This window comes from Bos mutus, chromosome 6 (genome assembly GCF_027580195.1).
Source record: "Bos mutus isolate GX-2022 chromosome 6, NWIPB_WYAK_1.1, whole genome shotgun sequence".
Taxonomy (NCBI): domain Eukaryota; kingdom Metazoa; phylum Chordata; class Mammalia; order Artiodactyla; family Bovidae; genus Bos; species Bos mutus.
Genome location: NC_091622.1, coordinates 33,533,582 through 33,550,978, shown reverse-complemented (window position 1 = coordinate 33,550,978; position 17,397 = coordinate 33,533,582). Strand labels below are relative to the sequence as shown.

The window sequence follows — 17,397 nt, the reverse complement described above, 5'->3', positions numbered from 1 at the left end:
CTTTTATTAAATATCTTTAAAACTTCTTATAAACTCTTATAATAGTAATAGAAAATATTCAACTAGCTATCATCATGCTGTTAAAACCAACATCTTTTCCTATACTTTAGTTGAGGAACATCAGGCATTGTTTAGTGTAGATAAGTAAAAGAAAAACAAAAAGTAATTTTAAACAGAGTTATGAATCTTAATAAACAAAAATGATTGGCTAGTTCTTTTTCAAAGCATAATTTTGTTCTTCACCCATGGCCAAATTGGGATAATTTACTGAGAGATATAAATATAACATTCCTTAAAAGTAGAAGAATGAGTTTTCAAAGCTACGAAGATAAAATGCAAACTTGACCTTAGAATTTATGTATCCACTGGGAAATTCTCTGAAGCAAGTTCTTTTAAATGTCATTGAATACGTTCTTAACCTCTACAGCTTTTTCCACTACTGCGTTGTTCTGCTTCATTTATTTTTGCCTCTCATATCACATCCAAGCTCGCTGTTCTTCTTCAAGGTGGTTAGTTGCTTGCTTCTCTCAAGTTTGCTTTTCTGTACCCACTCTCAATGCTAGACTTGTGTCCTCATCCAGATGCTTAATGTGTTCCAATAATTTAAACGGGGATTGGTGATAGTATAATATTTATATATGCTAATAACAGCTGGTGAATTTTGATAGGAAAATGTTCACCTTTATATACTGACCATTTTTTATGATAACATTTTCATATATTCTCCCTCAGGGACTCTGTCTTCCTCTTGTAAAGTAAGTGTGAAATATTTTGAAATACAACATTTTCATAAATGTCCAATTATGCTATAAAAAACAGTTCTTTCCTGAATTCTATGTGAAAAAAAAAATTCAGTATATTTTTACCATTTTAGCTTGCATAAGCATGATTCTTAGTAAGAATAAACTTAAATCTGATGACTACTTTTTCTTCATACTCCAAAATGATGACTTTAAAATATATTTTAGCTTATAGATTGCAATGCACAGTGACAAACATCATCTCATTAGATATTTATAATAAGCCTCTAATATCCTTAGGACTCCTATTGTTAATGAAAAAATATTATGAAGTTAAATGACTTATGCAAGCCTATATCAGTTTGGATATTTTCAAACAAAGATAATAAAAACCCAATTCAAACTCACATAAATAATAAAGAAAATTGTTATTCACATAATAGAAAAGGCAAGATTCAAGGTTGACTTAACACAGTGGGTTCAGCACTAGAGCTACTTCCTTGGAATTTTTGGCCTTTGCCACCGTGAATTCTTTGTTGGGGGGGAGTGGGGGTGCTGGGGTGGAGAGCTTTAGGATGGGAATGAAATGACTAGAGGAGATACTGATTTCAGATTTCTTTGAAGAAATGTGAAGCAAGGAGAGAGACTTTCTGTGGCTGCTGTAAGATTAAATTCAAATTTCCAAGAAAACATACCTAGCTTCATTTCACCCCGTGGCCCAAATTTGGCCACATGCTCACTTCTGCTGTAATTCACATTGACAGAGGTGAGTCATTCATTGATACATCTCTATTATTTCTCCTTCATAAAACAATGGTTATAAATAGAACAGTAAATAGTTACTTGTGTGTGTGGTTAGCAATTTAATTTGTCTCACATGTGGTAGGACATGAGTGCCTCAGGGTAGGGTTTGTGTCTTTATTGTTTCCCAGGTAACACAGCATAACCAAGTCCCTTCAACATGGCAGGTAGTTGATAAATATTTGGTTATTAAATTAATAAAAGATATGAGAAGTTCTTGTAATTACTTTCTTAGGGCCATTAGTATTTTACTTAGGTAGAGTGGGGACTGGAGGCCATCTACTCTTCCTGGGATAAATTTGCTTCAGAAAGTATTTTAAGCTGTTATCCTTGTTATGAAGGGTCTTAGTACATTCCTTCTCTCTCTTTCTCTCCCACCCTCAGCTTTCGCTCCTTCATCCCTTTTTCTCTGTCACTCCCCCATCTCTCTCTAGTATTTTACTGTTAATATAACAGATAAAAATACACCATAGTTACTCATGAACAAAACCAGTCTGAAAAAATAATCTTGCATCTCATTCTCAAATTTACTGCAGTTAACAGAAGTTCAGTCATTCTGAGTTAAACTTTGCTGCTCCTTTAATTATTCAGGTTTTTCCAGAGTTCATAACCCCACATCAGTGATGTTGCCTTGATTTGATCCATTATACAGGTTCACTTTATCCCTCTAATGTGCTAAAACTCATCTTCAGAGATCATCTCAGACAAAAGCTCCTCAAACTTTGTTTTCTAACATTGTAGCTCCCCATGCTAAACCACTTCAGTGCATACACAGCCTTCTCTCTGGACTACACATAAGCCCATCACATCTAAGCTGTTTGCCTCTCTGATGAGCTGATCCATATAAAAGTCAAACAGATTGTTATCATCTTAGTTCTCAATACAAAGAATCCACATAGAGCTGTTTGGTCCTAAGTTTGTTCATAGAAAAGCAAACTGGACTCACTATTCAGAAGCATGCTATTTTTGATAATTTTAAGATGATTCTTTTGTCATTCTTCTCATTAAAGAAGAGAAAAAGAAAATCACCAAATATAATTTCTGGTAGGATTCCCCACAATATTAAGTACTTCTCATGTTTTACTTTGTTTTTGTTTTTGGAAATACACTAATTTATGTAAGTTTGCCAGGGAAACTTGAACAAAATCCTGGGAATAACTGATGATTTCATTAGGCTCAGTTTAGTACTCTATTAGACTATACTGAGTTATCAAATAATATTCACATTCTTGTTATTGAAAAACATTATTTTTGAAATGAAAAACTAGTATCTGGCTATGACATTCAAGTAAAATAAAAAAAAAAAAAAATTGAAGTTTTCTGTACCAAACCAGAACAGAAACATAGGAAAATGCTAATGTATTTGTCAAGAGGAGTTGTGTTTCAGCACACCTCTACACCTACTCTGCTGGTGTCTTAACTAGCCATGTGGACACATTGCAACACCTCAAAGTCTCCATAGCTTAATCTGAAAATCTGGGAGAATAATAATACCTAATTTCTCAGGTAGAACACAGGATTAAATAAGATAAGGAGTGTGGTGTAAACACTTAGCTTAATTCTTACCTCACAATAAATACTAAAGGTTATTACTATTATTATTCTTCCCTAACACATATATTTACAGATGAAAATAGGTACTTACATGGTAATTATCAAACTTTTTTACTTGAATTAAATGCTTTCTGGAAGCTTAGAGGTACACTTAAAATTTTTATCTAGATTTTATTTTCTTACCCTTGAGCAGCTGCTGTTTATCTTGACTCCTTTCATTGCTCTGATTTTTTTCTTATCCCCAAAGTGAAGATACAGTTCTGCATAGTTTTAACCTTGCATGGAGAGATCAGAATTGAATGAACTGAAATAACTTCCTGAAACATTGCCCAGATTTAAGCCTAAAACTTAGAGAGGAAGAAACAGTCACTAAATGTAAAAATGGTCAGCTGAATTTTACCCAGTTTAACTTATTTCATCTTCTCAGCATTCCTACAACAGTGACAGGGAAGTTTTATTATCCCCCTTTACATAATCAGAATTAGTTCCTGATAAGGTTAAATGACCTCCCTAAGGTCTCATGTTTGGGAAATGGCCAGACAGTAACTCGATTATAAAACACAGTGCTGTTTTGTTTCTACTGCATTATCTCCCCATTATCTTCCAAAACATAGCTTAATCTTTTAAAAAAATATATTTTACTTATCTTTTCTTTCACTCTTCCAACTTTTAACTAGGCAAAGCCATGCTCAAACAATGCCACCATTGTGAGGATATAGGAATTACTGATGGAAGAATGAAGTATTAGGACATACAGGGGACTATTAATTTTTCTAACACTTGATTATTCATCTTTTGTAATGAAAGTATCCCAATTTGCCAAGAAAAGTAACAGAACACTATCTAAATAGTTCATTCTTGTTTCATGAGTTCTAAGAATACATGTTTGGTATTTCATTAGAAGGAGTCACAGAACTCAGACACAGTTGTATTCATGGCTGTGGTTAATATTACAGTGGAATGATACACAATGGATTATTAAGGGAAAAGATACATTGGGCAGAGTCTGGAGGTTCCATCTACTAGATTTGGAGAGTCTTCCCTCTCAGGGAGTGCTGCATCAAATGTGAATTGTAGGGACACACCTGCAGTTTCTGCCCAGGGAAACCTGCTAGAGACTGGGTCCATGGTCTTCAGTGGGAACTGGTCTACCGTCATTCTTTGCCCATATGATTAGCCATACTCATAGAAATTCCTGAATCCCAGAAGGAAAACAGATTCTCCTTCTGCTTTCAGGCTGGTACAGTGAATTCAATCCCCCAGGCAATCAAAAATGCCTTAGCAATGTAGAGAAGATCAAAAGCCAAGTTCTCCAACACTAGCTCAGGGCCACCCCTGCAAATAGGCTCTTCTAAGGAATGTTAGAAGAGGAGACCTGTGCAGGAGACCTGCTGTGTTACTCTCTCCTGTACACTTTACAGTGCCAATATGTGGAGGACAGTAAAATACAGCAGGATTCTGAATCAAAATATACAATTATAATATGAGAAAGAACCCTAAATAATGGCAGTAGTCTGTTATCAGTTCAGTTCAGCTGCTCAGTCGTGTCTGACTCTTTGTGACCCCATGGACTGCAGCACTCAAGCCTCCCTGTCCATCACGAACTCCTGGAGTTCACCCAAACCCATGTCCATTGAGTCGATGATGCCATCCAACCATCTCATCCTCTGTCGTCCCCTTCTCCTCTCGCCTTCAATTTTTCCCAGTATCAGGATCTTTTCAAATGAGTCAGCTTTTTACATCAGGTAGAATGATCCTAATAGTCTTACTCCAGGTTTTCAAAATTTTCTGCAGAATTTTGTGTACTATGTAAAGACAGATCAAATCAAGATGATTAAATATGACATTTATTAGGAAAGTTCAGGTGGTTCAGTGGTAAGGAATCCACTTTAAAAAGCTGTAGACCCAAGAGATGTGGATTTGAACCCACTCCAATATTCTTGACTAGAAAATTCCATGGACAGAGAAGACTGACAGACCATAGTCCATGGGACCCCAAAGAGTCGGACATGACTAGGCACCATCCACACACACATAGCACACTCAGGTAAATAAATAAATAAAAACTACATATAGTGCTTTTGGAAATCTAAGACCTTAGTGGTTTAGAAGGATGCAAATGGATATTTAAAATATAGAGTAGATGCTTGGGGCTGGTGCACTGGGACAACCCAGAGGGATGGTACAGGGAGGGAGGAGGGAGGAGGGTTCAGGATGGGGAACACGTGTTTAAATTTTGAAATTTAATTTTTTTAATAAAAAAAAAAAGAAAAAATATAGAATAGACCATGTTAAATGCTTTAATCAGTGTTCAAAGGATTAAGGAAGTATAAGGAAAGGAAATAAGAATTTTCTTTAAAATGATTTAAGAAATCTCCAGGATGTAGTGACATTTAAGCTGTATCATCCTGAAGATTTTTATGGCAAGATAGTACAAAGACATTCTGTTAGAGGGAACAAACATAGAGCACTGTGAATGTGCAAGATACCAGAGTATTCATACAAGATATGTGTACTTTGTACACTGTAGTGTTACACAGTAATATATGTGATTACATGATTAACACAATGCTGGATGTTATTATAAAATCAGCATTCATTATAATATTAAGCATAAATGAAGTCAGACTTGTAAACTGAGCCGAAGTTGCAAGGATTTTGAATTCCCTACCAAAGGGATTGGTTTCCTCACTTTCTAAAATTAGAGCTATACCATTGGTTATTAGGAAACAAATTATTTCCCACAATATCAAAATAATGTGATAGCATTTGTATTCATGTTTATCACTTAGGACATTACAAACGTTTTTAAAGCTGTATGCCAAGAACTATGGGTGGATGAAGACCAAAATATTTATTTCTTATTGTAAATCACAGCTTACTTATTTTTTGATGTTCATATAAATCTGATATTTTATTTACTATCTATGCAATACAGAACAATAAAAAGTTTAGCCAAACATGATTGTTCTGTGTTTAAGCAAATTCCTTGAAAAATTATACTAAATTTAATAAAGATTTGAAATTGATTGAACTTAGTATCTGATGTACAAATATGTATAGACACTGTAAATAATTTTTTACCCAATCATACTGAAAATTTTATTTTCATCTTTTTAGACTCATATTTGATTATGCCTTCCTACGTTAATATGACTGAGTTAAAGTATTAGGGTTCAATATGTAGTTCAGTTCAGTTCAGTCGCTCGGTCCTATCTAACTGTTTGCGAACCCATGAATCACAGTACGCCCGGCCTCCCTGTCCATCACCAACTCCCGGAGTTCACTCAAACTCACGTCCATCGAGTAGGTGATGCAATCCAGCCATCTCATCCTCTGTCGTCCCCTTCTCCTCCTGCCCCCAATCCCTTCCAGCATCAGTCTTTTCCAATGAGTCAACTCTTCACATGAGGTGGCCAAAGTACTGGAGTTTCAGCTTTAGCATCATTCCTTCCAAAGAACACCCAGGGCTGATCTCCTTCAGAATGGACTGGTTGGATCTCCTTGCGGTCCAAGGGACTCTCAAGAGTCTTCTCCAACACCACAGTTCAAAAGCATCAATTCTTTGGCACTCAGCTTTCTTCACAGTCCAACTCTCACATCCATACATGACTACTGGAAAAACCATAGGCTTGACTAGACAGACCTTTTTTGGCAAAGTAATGTCTCTGCTTTTTAATATGCCATCTAGGTTGGTCATAACTTTCCTTCCAAGGAGTAAGCGTCTTTTAATTTCAATATGTAATAATTTATTCTGTTAGGTGCTAAGTATACTTATATCTAAAAAATTGAGTTATGTAGAGTGTATGATTATTGTATTAAGCATTGTTCATCTACTTTAAAATTATCTTTTCATTTTATTTCTTTTGTAGTATTTTATGTTTTTCCATCAAGTTTTTTTTTTTTTTGTTTGTTTGTTTGTTTGTTAGTTTTCAATAGGAACAAAATTTTCTTGGGATGGTATTAGAAATAATTCAGAAATAAGATGTAAGAAGACCACTTTATTCAGGATATTATTCATGTAAGCTATTTTCAAAAATATCAAAGAGCCACCAAAATGGGTCACATTCTCCAAATGATAGATTTGGGTTTTAGAACAAATGTTGCGTACTTCCTTCCTTAAAAACCATGCCATTCTGAGGAAGAACTAATTATCTTAAGGCTCTGAGTCAACTGTTGCCAAATGGCCTCACAGTTAGCGACAGAAGAGAAATGAAGCACAGTACAGTAAACCTTAGGGATTCACCTGGCCTCCTTCACAGCCAAGATTGTTCCTATGGTGTCAGACAACAATTAAAGAACCTGCAATTGAAGGTGACTCAGAAAAGGGCAAACAGGAAAGTGCAACTCTCTCAACCAGGTCATCCACAGCACAGGAAAAGAATAACCAGACACAGTGAGAGAGTAAGAAGAGGCTAGAAACATTTTGAAAAGCAGATGTAAATAGGTAATTATCTTTGGGGATATCTAGAGAAGTAGAGCGAGTACTGGCATTATGTTTACCATAACCCTTCACTATATGTAATCTTGAGAAATCATATTTTCTGTCTTTAGCCTTCAGTTTCTTCACAAATAAAATCAAGGAAAGGGGTAAATAATTTCTTAAGCTGTTTTTAAATGGCAGCATTCTATAAATCTTTACGTAAAATCATATATCTATAAAATATTTTAATGTAAGTACCAAAAGAAGCACATCTTTTCTACACAACACATTGAATAGACCTGGCATATAACAGGCACTCAGAGCAGTATTTGTTGAGTGAATAAATAAGCCAGAAAATAAAAGTGAGAGGCCAGTGGGTTGGTTAAATGGCTATCAGCCAAAGGAAAGCATATGTTAACAGGACAGCGTTGCATTAAGACTTTGTTTCTCTCTTCCTCTTTAAGGCAAACTGTATCCTTAGTGATGGCAGGGCAAGGCGGGTAAGAAGGGATACCCTAGGATGTTTCAGAGTCTCTTACAGGTTTTCACATTCCTGTTTGGAAAAGCTGAAAACTGGTTTGAAGTCCTTAAGACCAAAAAAAAAAAAAAAGTACCATTTCTGACCAGTTCTCTGTCATTCAAATAACTCCAGACCTTCCCTGATCAGATTGCTATTTCATGAGGAACAGAGCCTAACGTTTCCTTGGCTACACTTTCAAGTTGAATAAATTAGAGAACAATATCATTAGAGTTAATAAACAGTATTTAATTTCAAAATTCATCTCTCCAACTGGTACATCATGGCTAACCCTTGCCAAATGTAGCCATAGCATTTGTTTAATCAGCTTATTACTATAACACATCACTGGGCTAGCTTGAATGGAAATCCGATGATTGCACTTTATGTATTTAAAACATCACCTGATTTTCAGAAAATGTTATGTTATCATCAGATTGGGAGGTTAATTATATACTCCAAATAGTTGTAACATTGTCTTCCTAATGTTTATAGATTTCCAAGCCAGATCCAGTTTCCAGAAATGCATGATGAAAATGCAGTTAGATTAGAGTAGATACTATAGGGAAATGGAAATTGTCATTTTATTTTAAGGTTGCTCTTTGGCTTTGGGAGGACATTAAATTACACTATGGAACATTGATCTGTCAAGTGAAAATTTAAGCTGTGGTGCATTTTCTGATGTGCAGTCTAAGACTAAACATTTATTTTTCTGATCTGTTTTGCTGTTCCTAGAAATTAATAATGACAGAAATAAATACATTTCATATAGTAAGATCTCCAGCAGTGGATGTTGACACAATCTGACTTATTTGTTTAATATTGAGACTTCAGTAGAGTTGCTCAGTTCAAAAGCATTATGGATATTATATTTAAAAGTGGAAACTTTAAATGGATATTTTATGCCAATTTGCAAGGTAATAATTATTAAACATATAAAATATCTACAGCAAAGTTTAAGTAATACACTCATACTGACACTGGTTACTTGTTTAATATTTTGAAGAGCTCTTAGAATAGGAGATTTTTAAAGAAAACTGGTGATACATTAGTTTTATGCAGGCAGAGGCCACAACTATTGATAAAATTCTTGAGTTGAAATCTCAAATGTTAAAACTGAGAGATTTAAAGCTTAATTATTTATTTTTATTTATTTTTTTAAAGAAAATACAATTTCAGTGTTTTAGAGTTAAAAAAGATATGACTATGTAGCGTAATTTTCTAATTTTCATGAAAAAGTAATGTGATCTCAGAGGTCCAAATAATTTCTCAAGATCAGTGAGAAAAAAGAACAAGCAAGTTTATTCAATTATTTTTTTCTAAATGGATTTGAATTGCAAATATTAGTATCTATATATTAATAACATATCTATATCATTTTATTTATTTAACATGTTTTATGTTGGAGCATGGTTGATTAAGAATGTTGTGTTAGTTTCAGGTGTACAGCAAAGGGATTCAGTTATACATATACATGTATCTATTCTTTTTCAGTCTTTTCACATTTACTTTATTACAGAATGTTGAACAGCATTCCCCATGCTATCCCACAGGTCCTTGTTAGTTATCTAATATTTTAAATATAACAATGACAAAAAGATAACCCTATAAACCATCAGTCCCCAACCTCCTTATACCTAGGAACCATTTTCATGGAAGACAATTTTTCCATGGACTGGCAGTGACAGGGGGCGGTTTGGGGATGATTCAAGCACATTACACTTACTATGCACTTTATTTTTAGTATCATACATCAGTTCCAACTCAGATCATCATGCATTAGATCCTGGACATTGGGGATCCCTGCTACAAACCTATGAGGGTTGTGGGGGGAGATCATTACAAGATGGTAACAGCTGGTATAAAATGTTGAAAGCAATAAATACTCAGATTTTAGAAAATGTTGAGAGAAAATTCCAAATTTGTGATCATAAATTTAAACACAACACTCTGTTTTTCTCCAGTAACATATAGTTATTAGATGCAGTTATACCTTATGTAGGTGATGTCCAGAGTTTAGCTTTGCTAGGGAAGTATAACAGAAATGAAAAGGATCCAAATTTTGTAAGGTTTTTGTGTCAACCTGATGATAATCATGGTCCTTGGATTCTAAGCTGAAAAAGAAGGAAATTAGAGAGAAACAATGAGAAAGTGGCAGGCTCAAGTGACTGAAGATCTCCATGAGACTGAAGAAGTTTTGGATGAAAAATTTAGATTAACAGTGAGAAGCTCTAAAATTTGAGCATTTTTTTTAGTTGTTAAAAATGGCAACTCTATATGCCATCCACAAGAAATTATTATCAATAAAGACTCAAAGAGAGCTTTGGGAAGGATAATGAGCTACCTTTGAAAATGTATCTGTTATGTGCTTTAGGCAGTTAAAGTGGAGATCCTATATCTACAGCCTTTAATTAGGTATCTTTAAGCAGATTCTTTTTTATATATAATTATTTATTTATTTTTGGCTGTACTGGGTCTCCTTTGCTACAGGGGCTTTTCTCCAGTTACCGAGAGTAGAGGCTACTCTCTAGTTGAGGTACATGGGTTCTCATGGCAGTAGCTGCTCCTGTTTCAGGGCACGGGCTCTAGAGCACGCAGGCTCCGTAGTTGTAGCTCTCAGGCTCTAGAGTCAGAATCAATAGTTGTGACACATGGACTTAGTTGTTCCCTGGCATGTGGGATTTTCCCTGACCAGGGATCAAACCTGTGTCTCCTGCATTAGCCACTGAGCCACAAGGAAAGCCCTGAGCAGATTCTTTTAACTATATGGGTTAATGGTTTTCATTATAAGAATGATGGTCCTTTCAATCCCTCAATTCAGTGTATTCAAGGCTCCCTAAAGTTCTCCAGCTAAAATGCCTGAAATTACCCGAAACACTTTGTGTGTATGAGTAAACAAATTCATTAGCACCATATTTGGGGGAGAGGGAATGGGCTTGTTATTCTAGAATGTTCCTTGTAACAAATGGCATAACTAAAGAATGTGAAAGGCAAATAAGAAAAACTTTTCATTAATAAGATGATAACTTTAGAGTATACAGAATATAAACATGTCCGTACCTGAAATCTCAAACTCTCCTAAAAGACTGAGTTGAAGAAAAGTTGTTATGACTCGCATGAATGGTTAAAAAAATAACCTTTGTATGACTACTATAGAATAAAAGGATGATGGATTGTTTTCAAATTATTTTAATAGCTAAAATATATTTTCCTTATCTGGTCAAAACATGCATACAAGTGTTCATGTGCCTAGAGACCTTGGCAATTAGGGATCTTAAGGTGTTTCCAGAATATTTGTTTGCTTAGCTAAGGCAAACAAATGAAAACTAAAAGATATAATCCATTCCTCTTAAAATGTATGCAAGCCATAGTACTCAAATTAATAGACTTAAAAGGCAAGTAATAAGAGAAGCACAATTCATTTTCTTGCTTTTGAAATACAAAAAATTCATATGGATGTTCTATCACTAATTTACTCCTAACTGCTTGTTTGACTTTACCAAAAAAAAATGTTTCAGGTATATAGCAAAGTGTTTCATTAATATATATACATATATTCAATGTTTTTCTGATTCTCATTTTTTCTTTAAGATAAGTTTGTTGGTAAATTGCTCTGTGAGTCTTCAATACCATTAAGATGCCTTTCTTGTTGAGATTTCTCTTCTTGATGCTCTCTGTATTTTATATTAAAAGATGCTTGCTCCTTGGAAGAAAAGCTATTACAAACCTAGACAGTATATTAAAAAGCAGAGACATTACTTTGCTACCAAGGCTCCATATAGTCAAAGCTGTGATTTTTTTCCAGTAGTCATGTATGGATTTGAGAGTTGGACCATAAAGAAGGCTGAGCTCCAAAGAACTGATGCTTTTGAACTATGATGTTGGAGAAGACTCTTGAGAGTCCCTTGGACTGCAAGGAGATCCAACCAGTCCATCTTAAAGGAAATCAGTCCTGAATATTCATCAGAAGGACTGATGCTGAAGCTGAGGCTCCAATATTTTGGCCACCTGATGTGAAGAGCCAACTTATTGGAAAAGACCCTGGTGCTGGGAAAAATTGAAGGCAGGAGAAGAAGAAGATGACAGAGAATGAGACAGTTGGATGGCATCACCGACTCAATGGACATGAGTTTGTGCAAGCTCTGGGAGATGGTGACAGATAGGGAAGCCTGGCATGCTGCAGTCCATTGGGTCACAAAGAGTTGGACACAACTGAGTGACTGTGTGGATCACAATAAACTGTGGAAAATTCTTCAAGAGATTGGAATACCAGACCACCTGATCTGCCTCTTGAGAAATTTGTATGCAGGCCAGGAAGCAACAGTTAGAACTGGACATGGAACAACAGACTGGTTCCAAATAGGAAAAGGAGTACGTCAAGGCTGTATATTGTCACCCTGCTTATGTAACTTAAATGCAGAGTACATCATGAGAAACACAAGCTGGAATCAAGATTGCCGGGAGAAACATCAATAACCTCAGATATGCAGATGATACCACCCTTATGGCAGAAAGTGAAGAGGAACTCAAAAGCCTCTTGATGAAAGTGAAAGTGGAGAGTGAAAAAGTTGGCTTAAAGCTCAACATTCAGAAAACGAAGATCATGGTATCTGATCCCATCACTTCATGGGAAATAAATGGGAAAACAGTGTCAGACTTTATTTTTTGGGGCTCCAAAATCACTGCAGATGGTGATTGCAGCCATGAAATTAAAAGACGCTTACTCCTTGGAAGGAAAGTTATGACCAACCTAGATAGCATATTCAAAAGCAGAGACATTACTTTGCCAACAGATGTTCGTCTATCAAGGCTATGGTTTTCCTGTGGTCATGTATGCATGTGAGAGTTGGACTGTGAAGAAGGCTGAGTGCCGAAGAGTTGATGCCTTTGAACTGTGGTGTTGGAGAAGACTCTTGAGAGTCCCTTGGACTGCAAGGAGATCCAACCAGTCCATTCTGAAGGAGATTAGCCCTGGATTTCTTTGGAAGGAATGATGCTGAAGCTGAAACTCCAGTACTTTGGCCACCTCATGCAAAGAGTTGACTCATTGGAAAAGACTCTGATGCTGGGAGGGTTTGGGGGCAGGAGGAGAAGGGGACGACAGAGGATGAGATGGCTGGATGGCATCACTGACTTGATGGCCGTGAGTCTGAGTGAACTCCGGGAGTTGATGATGGACAGGGAGGCCTGGCGTGCTGTGATTCATGGAGTCGCAAAGAGTCGGACACGACTGAGTGACTGAACTGAACTGAACTGAGCGACCAACAACAACATATTTTGTATCACCATGGCCCGGGATATCTTTCTGAGACAGTGAATCCAATTTGAGTTTTAGTGACAGTGACAGAAATTAAAAAGGCATCAAAGATCCAGTCTCTTTAATGTATATAGGTTATAACAAAATATTGAGTATAGTTCTATGTGCTATATACTGTAGGTTCTTGGTTATCTGTGTTATGTATAGTACAAGCTCCTACTTTATCCCTTTCCCCATTGTTTTCATTTGGTAACCATTGGTTTGTTTTCTAAATCTGTGAGTCTGTTTCTATTTTGTAAATAAGTCCATTTGTATCATTTTAAAAAATTAGATTCCACATATTAGTGGTACCAGAATATTTGGTCTTCTTTGTCAGACTTACTTCACATACTGTGATAATCTGTGTCCATCCATATTGCTGCAAATGGCATAATTTCATTCTTTTTTATGGCTCAGTAATATTCCATTGTATATATGTACCACACCTTCTTTATCTGTTCCTCTGTTGATAGATATTTAGTTTGCTTCCATGTCCTGGCTATTGTAAATAATCTTGCAATTAACACTTGGGTGCTTGTATATTTTTTCAGAAGGAAGAAACATATAAATTCATCCTTTCACTTCAGTGCAGCCAGAAACACTGAGGTAATATACAGAGGCTGCTGGCCAGAGAACTGCAACCTCAGCAAGAAGAGGGCACCCTGGAGAGGTGCACCCAACAAGTCAACTGAGACCTCAACTCTGGGTCATAATTGAGCAGTGAGCATTTTGCAGAGTCCCTTTAGTGATCTAATTCATAAACTCTTTACTTAAAGGAAACTTTAAAGAATTGAGATGAGATGTTGAGATTTCTATTAATAACACTGGCTCTGATGAACAAAAAGAATCTTAATGCAGACTACAAAGAAGTGTTGTGACACAGGAAAGTGCATGAATAGAATATGAACCGGTCAAGCAGATGAATGAAAAAGTTAAATAGAAGCATTTCCAGCTTCTCTTGAATTTTCATCAAAATTCTGACAGTGTCAGTATCGAAAACCCATTTAATATCATTTAGAATTCATTGATCCTTATGAACTCTTATGTTGGAGAAGACTCAGAGTCCCTTGGACTGCAAGGAGATGCAATCAGTCAATCCTAAAGGAAATCAGTCCTGAATATTCATTGGAAGGACTGATGCTTAAGCTGAGATGCCAATACTTTGGCCATCTGATGCGAAGGACTGACTCATTGGAAAAGACCCTGATGCTGGGAAAGATTGAAGGCAGGAGGAGAAGGGGTCAACAGAGGATGAGATGGTTGGATGGCATCACCGATTCAATGGGCATAAGCTCCAGGAGTTGGTGATGGACAGGGAAGCCTGGTGTGCTGCAGTCCATGGGGTTGCAAAGAGTCGGACATGACTGAGCAACTGAACTGAACTGAGAATTCATTATATATAATCATATGTAACTTTACCATTTTATAAATTGGCATTGTTTTCAATTCATAGTCTAGACTCAGTCTTTCTGAACTAAACTTTAATTTTTAAGAATTATGATAAAGCTGAATAATTACTCTAGATATAGATAGAATCCAGTAATCCATACTATTTATTTTAATTGAACTTGCTTTGTCCAGACTTGCATATGTTAGTTTAGTTTTTATCCTGAAATAATCATTGTCATCTTGGTAGAAAGGGAATACTGTCCTGTTATGAATTATGCTTCAAGGGATATTCTGAAATCAATAATTTTTCCTAAAATTCTTATAAAGTCAATTTGTTACTGATTATTGCTTAGATATTTAATTGAAAACCTAACAGCACACTTGCTTTGGTCTTGTCAAAAGATTTAGTGTGATGAGAAAATGCTGAAAATTTAAAAATTATAAATGAATTTTTAGATTTTTTGTTGATTTAACTTTAATAGGGATGTCAACATTTTATCTGTTAGATCACTAAAGCTAACAGACCATACAATTTACAAATATAAATTAATATAGAACAGATTCAGAGAAGGCAATGGCAACCCACTCCAGTACTCTTGCTTGGAAAATCCCATGAATGGAGGAGCCTGGAAGGCTGCAGTCCATGGGGTCGCTGAGGGTCGGACACGACTGAGAGACTTCACTTTCACTTTTCACTTTCATGCATTGGAGAAGGAAATGGCAACCCACTCCAGTGTTCTTGCCTGGAGAATCCCGGGGACGGGGGAGCCTGGTGGGCTGCCATCTATGGGGTTGCACAGAGTCGGACATGACTGAAGTGACTTAGCATAGAACAGATTAGGTAAAGCTTTAGATGCATGAATAAATTGAAAAATAAATTTCCATTTATTCAGCAAACATTTAAATATTTTAATGGGCTGCCGTCTACGGGGTCGCACAGAGTCGGACATGACTGAAGTGACTTAGCATAGAACAGATTAGGTAAAACTTTAGATACATGAATAAATTGAAAAATAAATTTCCATTTATTTCACAAACATTTAAATATTTTAGCACTCACCGTTCTCCAGGCACTGTTCAAACAATTGGGATAATCTGGAAAACACAGCAACAAAGATTTGATGCTTACCTTTGTAGCACTTAAATACAGATTGAAAAGATTGGTAATATACAATAGTGATAGATGTATTCAGTATATTAAGAGATTTAAGTGTCCCTTGCAGTGAAGTAGGGAGGGAGTAGAATAAAATATTGAATAAGGGGATAAAGTAGACCTCCCTGAGAAGGTAAGATGTAAGCATACACCTGGAAGCTGTGGGTTTAGTTGTACAAGCATCTAGGTGAAGAGAGGTCCCCTGCGATGAGCACCTGGTTCCGAAGTCTATGTTAAAACAATGCTTGGCATGAGCAAGGACTACACTGAAAACACAGATTCTGTATACGGGTGATATGAATGGATTTAGAAAGAGATGGGCTCAGGCATTATAGAAATACAGATTGATAGACAAACATGTTCTATCTATTGGTCCTCTCTCTTGAACTACTTAGGAAGTTCTCTCTTTTTATATTCCATAGTAAGAATATAAAACACAGCTCACTAGACAGACTACTATTTCAATTAGCTTAGCCTAATCAAGGGATAGATTTTCAAATATTTAGCAGTGCCACATTCCACTCATTAGAAGTCCTGGCCATATCTGTTAAATTTCGCATTTAGACTGATGTTACCCCCATGAGGGTTTCTAAAACATTACAATTTTCATTGGCAATATCTGAGATTATTCATTTTCTGAAACTGTGTCTTTAATTTTCCATTTAAGAATTAGAATAAAACATAGAGGTTGTAAGAAATAATATTACATGAAATCTTAATAGAAATTCTATGTTGTTGATTAGTCTCGTATCAGAAATGAAAAGACACCTTTATCACCAATGATGAGCCAGCTGTGAACATCAGAAATACTGGAAATATTCTAGTTTTAGGGCAAATTTCATTGTATATAAACTCATGGAAAATGAGGACCCAAATCCCTGGAGCAGAAGAAATTTAACATGCAGTATACCAAAATGAGAACTGCTAGAAAACTGGAGGTATGAAAGTACTATACTTGTATAATATTTTAGTTAGCCTAAAGCAACAATAATCACAGACAAGCTCTATGCAATGTTATTTATGCCCACATAGTTGAATTAATTTTCTTTTAATCTTTGTCTGCCCCAGGAAATATTTCAATTGAATTTTACATTTCTTTCCAAGAAATCAAGAACTCTGGAATCCAATCTCATTTACTTTAACTTTTTTTCTCACAGTTATTTCCAAATCCTAAATGAATCCAAAGCCAAAAATTTATCTTGCATGTACTTCTTAATGACATGATACATATGAACTTAATATAATTCTGTGTTTAGGTGTACTCATCTACTTATTAAGCACGTATTGGTCTTATCATATTAGACATTCATCTCAATACATGTAAGACATAATAGTTCCTTTTGGAGGCACTATGTATACTGGTTGCAAAAGGAGCTCTAAGTCAGATACTCTGGGCTCAATAATTAACTCCACCTCCTTCTAGCTGTGTCTCCTTAGGCAAGTTAATTAACTTCTCTGCTTCAATTACCCTATTGCAAAAATGGGAATTAATAGTGGTTCTTACAATAAAAAGTAATTGTGAGG

At 35.7% G+C, this 17,397-nt stretch overlaps 1 protein-coding gene across 2 annotated transcripts in view; it reads left to right on the top strand.

Moving 5' to 3' along the window:
* CCSER1 (coiled-coil serine rich protein 1) overlaps nucleotides 1–17,397 on the top strand; it is a 1,488,467-nt gene that overhangs the window by 962,750 nt on the left and 508,320 nt on the right. The gene's annotated exons all lie outside the window — the stretch shown is intronic.